We start from the raw sequence: 7905 nt of genomic DNA, 5'->3' as shown, positions 1-7905 counted from the left end.
TCATCTATCGTACTCGTACGGCTCGGGAAAATAGGAAGGCTATTTTTGGAAAAACGAACTCTTCGGGGCCACGTTTTTGCAAGATGGTTTTGCAAGTTCCTCTTTACCTTCCACACAGAGCGTTGGAAAGCACCTCTCCTTTTATCACGAGAGGGTGCCGAGAAAGTTATACCTGGGTCGAGTGGGGATAGTACACACAAGATCAAATTACACCCTGGCCAAAACAGTCGCCTGTGATCTTCGGCGGGAATTTGTCCCCGCAGTCTGCCCTCTACCTGCCTTTTAAATAAACACCAGCATAGGGTTCGCGTAAATACCGTTTACGCTACATTGCTTAACGGGTAGGGTCTGCCCACCCATCCCCAGGCTAAAGGACTCACAAGAGGAACAACAAGAGAACAAATCGGGGGAAAAATAACAATAACAAGAATCAGAACACAGCCTCCTGTGGGGTTTGTACAGCATTCAATTAAAGATGCTGCCCATCCAGGGCATCCCTGAAGATTGCGTTGGGGGAAGGGATAGATATGCTATTGCCAGTTGAGCTAAGTAATGGAGTTCATCGGGTGGAGACTTAATGCCTGGGATTTCATTCTGCGTTACTCAATGTATTTTAAAAAATTTATTTTCGCAGAAGCAAGGGAGGGGGGGGCTGGGAACTCGAGACTTCGGACTCCCCTCGGGCGGTTAATTGTCAATTGGAAGGAGGAGTTATTTACCATACGGGAAGGGAGACGTGGCCAATGAGAAAGCGCTATAGGTGCCGTGGCTACTGATTGGCAAGCGCCAGGGCCAGTAGGCACGAGAAGGTGGGTTTTCACGAAGGGGACTCGCGGCCAGCGCCGGTAGCTCGTGTCATTCCTGGTTGGGTAACGCGGCGGTGGTGGCGGTGGAGCCGGAGCGGACGGCGGCAAGGGCAGGTACCCGGCATTGGCTCTCTCGGGTTGGGGGCGTCTTGGCTTTGTGAAGAGAAAAAAGGCGCCCTGCCAGTGCCTCGTCTTCTCAGGAAGCGGAGAGGTTTCTTGGCCGGGGAGACTCCAGCCTCATCAGTCTGTGTGCGGGGAGCTTTGCAGCTACCCTTCGGCCCCCCTATCTTTCCCCTCTGCCCCATTGGAGAGGCCTCTTTCATTCTCTTTCCTGCAGGGGAGATCTCAGCAGCTCGGGCTCTTGTTTGCTGCTTTGTGGCGACTTGCTCTCATCCTGGTAACAGCCGCCACTCATTTCCCCCCCCCTCCCTCCCGCCGCTGCTTTCCAGGTCCAGTTCCTGGGCCAAGCTTTCTGTTTCTTTGCCAGAGACTGCACGGAATGGGTCTGGTTTTAAAAGAACATTTGTAGTTCAACACGAAAAGAAAACGAGAAATAACACGCCCCTCACCATCAGTTTGACATGGAAGCCGGCCTAAGAATGATTGCAAATGCTGCGTCTGGTCTATAGGAAGGGCGGGAATAGAGAGAGAGACAGAGAGACAGAGACAGAAAGAGAGAGAGAGAGAGAGAAAAAAAAAGGGAGAAGGCGCGAATGAAGACCCAGTTTGCTCCCAGCCACAACCCCGGAGCAGTCTCGGCTTCTGGGGATGTTGACACACCTTGCGTTTGCAGCCTAGATTGTATGGTCCATTTTATAAATAACACAGTTGTGGCAGTAAATGTTACTACCATAGCACACAACCAGAAAGAAGGGGAAAGGTCTTTTTGTTGCCACTCTCTCTCCCCCTTTCTCTAATTGTGCAAGGATAATTTGGAATCCCGGGCTGGGGAGGGGAAGAGAGATTTAAACTCTCATCTTATTTCCTTCTGTCGTAGCTTTGGGCTGGTTTGGAACTAGACTGCCAGCCCAAGTTAAACATAAAGACTAGAGGAAAGGCTTCATAGAGACAGTGAGTGAGTTTTCTTCTGAACCACTCTCTGCTAAAGAGATGTTGTGCCCAAGTTCTCAGAATTTTCAATTTACCTGGCAGACTCCTGCCTTTGTACCTCTTGGGGTTGGTGTTTTTTTTGTGCTTGTTTTTATAGGTTGAGAATGAAGTCTGGGCAACAATTTGTGCAGATTTATCATTTTCATTCTAAATAGCCAAGCATATTTGAATGAGCAAGAAGTGTGTTCCTATAAATGTTGGTCTCAGTTGACAAAAATCAATGGAAAACTTTGTTATCAGACAGTTATCAGACAGAGAGACAAAGAGAGAGTATTGTCCCAAGCTTATATGCCTTCCAAAGAAAGTATTTGTCAGAACCTGCCTAAAATGTCCTGACATGTAAAAGAACAAAATAATGAATCCCATGATCAAAACGTTTTCGATACAAGTTCCATTGAGCTTACTAGCAAGAAGCAACCCTAAAAAATTAGGGTGAAAACACAATTGTCCTCTTAGTAGTTCCTATTTATTTTAAATAGGGCTATGCATGAGAAACTGCTGCCAAATTTATGCCTAAACCATGAAAACAGATTTATACTTTGTTTGTTTAGATTCATATGGCCATCCCTCTTGACACAGTGACTCTGGGCCATGAACAATTATGTGATAACTAATTACAATGGTTAAAAATATCGTAATGTCTGTAGTAAGCTTTAGCAACCAGATACTTTTATTTCCCCCCTCTTATTCATTGGTAAAGACACCATAATAAAATGTTCATTTGTCAAAAAGTAGCAGTAAAGGTAGAATTATTTATTAATTTATATACTGCCCTTATATTCTACAATTCTAGTCAGTGTACATAGTGTTCCTTCCCCACCTATTTTCCCCAACACAACAAACAACCTGTGAGGTGAGTTGGGGTGAGAAAAAATGATTTATCCAAAACCCTTCATGCCTAAGGGAAGACGAGAATCCATAATGTCCCAGTTTCCAGCCCAATGTCTTAATCACTATACCAAATGGATTCTTTGATAAAATACATATTTCAGGTTTATTTAAAATACCAGAAGTTTTTCTGCAGCCTTCACATGGGTTACAGTTGCACTTAAGAGTACTTTTGTTTTGCAAAATTAAATGCTCATTACTAGAACCAGCTGAAAGGTAGAAATTTGTTGGTGCAGAATTTTGAGTGAAAAATCTATTTGGGAGGACTGGGATCCTTTAAGCATAACTTCCTTATAGTTTTCATGTTGCATAGTACCACTTTTCAAGAATGCCTACATACATAGTAAAGACGGCTGCAAAAACCCAGAGTATGAAGGGAAACTTAAGGTTGTGAGAATAAGTGCTTTCAGTTCTCTTCCATTAAACTTTATATTTCTCTTCTGAATACTGCTTGAATATTGTATTAATAAGGACTGCAGTTTAGAGCAACAGGAATTTCACAAATTAGTCAACAAAGTATTTAAAATTTGAAAAATATTTTCTTGTAATTTATTTTAAAACTTGGTTTATGGGCATTTCATTGGGTTTGCTTTCTGCCTAAAGCATTATATATAGGAAAAATTGTTTAAATTTATGTTTATTCTGTTTAGCAAACTACAGGTGAATTTACTCATTTAAATCATATTTAATGACTGAACCATCAGAATCTTTGTGTAGACATGAGAACTCATAATATTGATTGTACTAAAGAAATTTAGGATTTATGTAAACCTACAAACATCACTCTTGTCTCACTCTGCATATTATAGTAGCCATTATTCTTCTACTCCAGCAATACAAAAAAAAAATATTGAGAAGAATCCCATCTACTCAGATGAAATAAAAAAACTATATAACTCAATACAGTTCTTCCCCTGTAGTAAAAGTTCAGAAGTGAATAGCACAATGTAGGTGAAAGTCGAGATTAAAAGGCTATAGTTTTTAGACTGATAGTCTGCAACATTTTATTTGTTTGTTTGTTTGTTTGTTTGTTTATCTCAAATGAATCTGACATCTAATTGTACTTATCTGTAATTATAGTGCTTTTGATCTCCTCTTTTGTCCTCTTTTAGCTTCAGGAGGCACAAGGTGTACTGTATCTGATTTATGGTCTCTTAAATCCCTGTCTGGATAGTTGCTGATAGTTTGACTGGTGAGACTTAATACTTTGTTTATTTAGGTGCTGTCTCATTACCAAGCTTAACACATCTTTTTAAATGTCCTCCCCAAGTAGTCATGCAGCATTTCTTTCAGTTATGGGCAGCTTCTAGAATCTTTTCCAGTGCCGATTTTGTTTGCTTCTCTCCCTAATTCCTATACATTTAATTATTTGTATTCTGAAATATTTTCCCTTAAAATTACTTAAATTAATATGGGCCAAGGAACAATACCTCTCATACCAGTTGTATCATCTTGAAGAATAACAGGGATCAAAGTTTGCTTCATGAAATAAAATCTCACATCGTAAGTGCTTTTACTTGAATAGATTTGGAGTCTTCAACATGCCATTAGTTTCCATTGTAAAGAAATAGAATAGGTTTATTATCTTGGATTTGATGCTTTTAATGATTTAACAATAGCAACAAAACCACTGAAACCAAAACATGATTTGGCTCTGTTTTTATGTTTAATAAAAATCTCTCAATCTATTAGATGAGAATAAATTTATCTCTGTCAAACAAATTTAATACATTATTTTTGTTATTGTATTGTCAGTATTCATTAATATTCATATGACAAAGACTAGAATAAGAAAAATTGAAAATTACTCCCAATATAACCAAATTAAGGAAAAAGTATTAAGAAAAGTGTGTTTGATAGTACTGTAGTAAGCTTCACAAATGTTCTTTAGAAAGGTTTAAGAAACCTTAATGTAGATTGCTAGTATCATTCAAAAAGCACTGATCTGGGTTGGATATCCTAAACCATGTTTTGTTTAACCATTGTTTATTAAACTGTAAAAGGTTAACATAGCATGCTAATGTTAATTAACCGCTGTGAATTATGGCATAGAATGATGTGTGGAACAGTTCATTAGGTTTGATTAATATAACTTTTTAATTTTTTAAAAAGTAATGACTCAAGTAGGCTTGTTGTGGAAGGAAAATTACTCTTATAAACCTATAGTTCAGGCAGACATTTGCTCTAATATGAACTGTCCTCTAGCATTATAAGTGAAGATGAAATTTATTCTTAACTGTTTTATTTCATGGAATCTACAAGTTTAATCCTAGTCTGGAACTTCAGTTTGTGAATGAGACATCTAAAAACCTTTCAAATGATGTTGCACATTGTCATGAATACATGTTCACTACAAGTCAAGAATAATTTTTTATAGAACAGGATTTTCTACAAGAATGAACTTTATAAATTGTTCCAGGGGTGTCTTGTTTTCTACAATATATGGCAAATGGGGCGCCTCCTGGATCCTATAATGGAACTGTATCGGATTCCAGAGCAGAATTGTACCTAGATTAGAATATGTTGCTACTCATTGATGCTGGTATCTAAGTCTATAATACTCATTCATCATGATTTTTTAATTTAAAAATGGTTTGCATTTTATTCTGTATGCTAGAAAATGAATCTCTTGGTAGTCTTTGGGCATTTCCTTGCCTTTCCATGCAACTGCATAAGTCTTACATTGGTAGTGTTTTTAAGCTTCTTAATTTCGGATATAGTGTTTATTTTATTGTAAGTCTCATGTCTAGTAAGAATTGCTTCACTGTCACCTCTAGTTCCATTTATGAACTAACTATAAGACAATTATTGCAGAAATAGTAAAATGCAGTATGGGTATGATCTCTTCATACTTCATACAATAAATATTTCTGATATCGCTGTAGAATTAAATATGAATAATGAAATATACCTCTAAATGTCTGTCTATGCAATACCAAGAGCTGTGGTAGGAGCCTTGCACTTATTTAAGGATTGTTGTTTCTTTATAATGTCAGACTGTTTGCAACTGATACAAATATTTTATCAGTTTCACAAAAGTCTCCATCTGACTTGATATCTAGTTATGGTGTCTTTTTAAGGTAGTAGCTGTGAAAATTTAGATATTTTAGTATTGTTTTTAAATAATGTATTTATAAAATAAAATGTCTATAATTGGTTTTGATATATAATTATTGAATTATTTAATGACAAGGGGAGTTAACCCCTGCCTTTTATTTACTAAATGGCTTTTAAGTTAATTTTTGGGTCTGTAAAATGTAGAATATCGGACTTTTAGAGTTTGCTAGTAGTAGGCAAATTGATTTTATAAATGGATAGTTTCCAAAGTCTCTTTGGTTAGTGACATAAAATAAGTCATATAATTGAGCTCCTAAACAAGAACCCTTCAATGTTTCGGCTTTGGTGGCTCACTAATAAATCTTTGAAAATGAGATTAAAAGAAGTGCTGTCATAAATCATACTGCCATGAGTATCAGTATTATTCTGTGTAATAAAATAAAATGTATATGAGTTAATTAGCTGCAAATGTTGAAAGGCCAATTTGCGCATTTGTTACTAGTTTTGATAGAAATCCTTTGATATTTACATACTAGAAAATATTATAGGAGTTTCTAAACAGTATAGTTTAATTCTGCATGTTAATTTTGTGTTGTTCAGACAAATAAATAAAAATAGTTTTACTAAACTGCTTTTAATCTATAGACCTATAGATCAAAGAAAAAGTGACATATAAAGGAGGCAAATTAAAAAAAGTGATGGTTACTTCCATCCTTGTGTCAATTACTTAGTACAAGAAAATATTGATGAGCATGGCAGGCTAAGAACAGGAGTATTATAAGGTAATAAGGATAAGATCACAGATTTGTCTTATTTCCAAGAATAAAACTTTACATTTTCTCATTCATTCCCAGCTGAGATAGTCAGAATTTATTACAATGTTATCAATTTACACTGATACAATGATTACAGAATTGTAATACAAATAAGAGGTTTCAATCCTTCACATACTATTATTTTAAATTTCTTAAAGAAATGTGCATGCTAATTGCTTGATCTACTCACCAACACGTACAGCAGAGATTTAGAATTTACTATCCAAGAAAATATATTTTCTCTACATGGCAGTATTTTGCATATAATTTTGTAAATGTGAATTAAGAATAAATGCTAAAAGTAAGTTCTATTAAAGAGACATGGGATCTGTGATGTCTGCATATAGTGTTTTTCAGCATAGAGTATAAAGAATAGCAAAACTACTACTCTCCCCTCAAATTGTGACATATAAATTGAAAATGGATTATCTATTATGTATTGTCTTCCAATGCTGTTTCTTGAATACTCTGAGAACCAGTGAATGGAACAGAAAGGGTGTGTGTGTGTGTGTGTGAAAAACTCTTTATTCTATTAATAAAATTAAATTAAGAGGTATTTTTAGACTTCTTGAGTAAGTCCTATTTCTTATCATCTAACTCAGTTGGGTAATTTGCTTTGTTCTCCAGTTATGAATATCTATGACTTAGCAGTAAATTGTAGTATTTTTAGTATTGTGGTTTTTGATACACAGTTTTCTCCCTGTAACTGCCAGTCTTAGAATATTCTGGACTTTTATTTAGTAAATTACTGATCTTACGCAGTACAAGAAAACTATGGCAGTGTTGTATATTATATTAATTGGCTTTATCAACAAATGAAGATATTGAAGTATTTCAGTTCCATAGTCTTCTCACACCTGATCTTTTAAATATTTACAGTAGATTATTGCAGAAATTCTTATTTCAGTGGTTCAGAATAGAAACAAGTAGTGCTGTGATTGAAATTTATTTTGTAATAATTTCCAACTCTGTCTCCAGCCACCCTGCTTCTAGCTTCTAGGGCAGTGATAGCGAAACTTTTAGAGACCGAGTGCCCAAAAACTGGCCCCGCCCCTGCTCCACCACCTGCCCCGCCTCTGCCCCATCCCCACCCCATCCCCCACCCTGCCTGCCCGCAGGGCCACTCACTGCCTCCAGGGCCCGCTGCAGATCGCCCAGGCAGCCCAGCAGCGCCATGGCAGCCACGCCCTCTGCCCGCGCCCCGCAGCATCAACTGTGCAGGATGGGGC

At 37.2% G+C, this 7905-nt stretch overlaps 1 protein-coding gene across 1 annotated transcript in view; it reads left to right on the top strand.

Moving 5' to 3' along the window:
* Positions 1–863: 863 nt before the first annotated feature.
* Positions 864–7905, top strand: part of FKBP5 (FKBP prolyl isomerase 5) — a 42683-nt gene continuing 35641 nt past the window's right edge. The window contains exon 1 of the mRNA XM_015821948.1: positions 864–920. The gene's annotated coding sequence lies outside the window, so the exon portion shown is untranslated. The remainder of the gene's footprint in view (positions 921–7905) is intronic.

This window comes from Protobothrops mucrosquamatus, unplaced genomic scaffold, assembly GCF_001527695.2.
Source record: "Protobothrops mucrosquamatus isolate PMUCROS unplaced genomic scaffold, P.Mucros_1.0 scaffold1432, whole genome shotgun sequence".
Taxonomy (NCBI): Eukaryota; Metazoa; Chordata; class Lepidosauria; order Squamata; family Viperidae; genus Protobothrops; species Protobothrops mucrosquamatus.
This window is presented reverse-complemented; position numbering and strand designations above follow the sequence as displayed.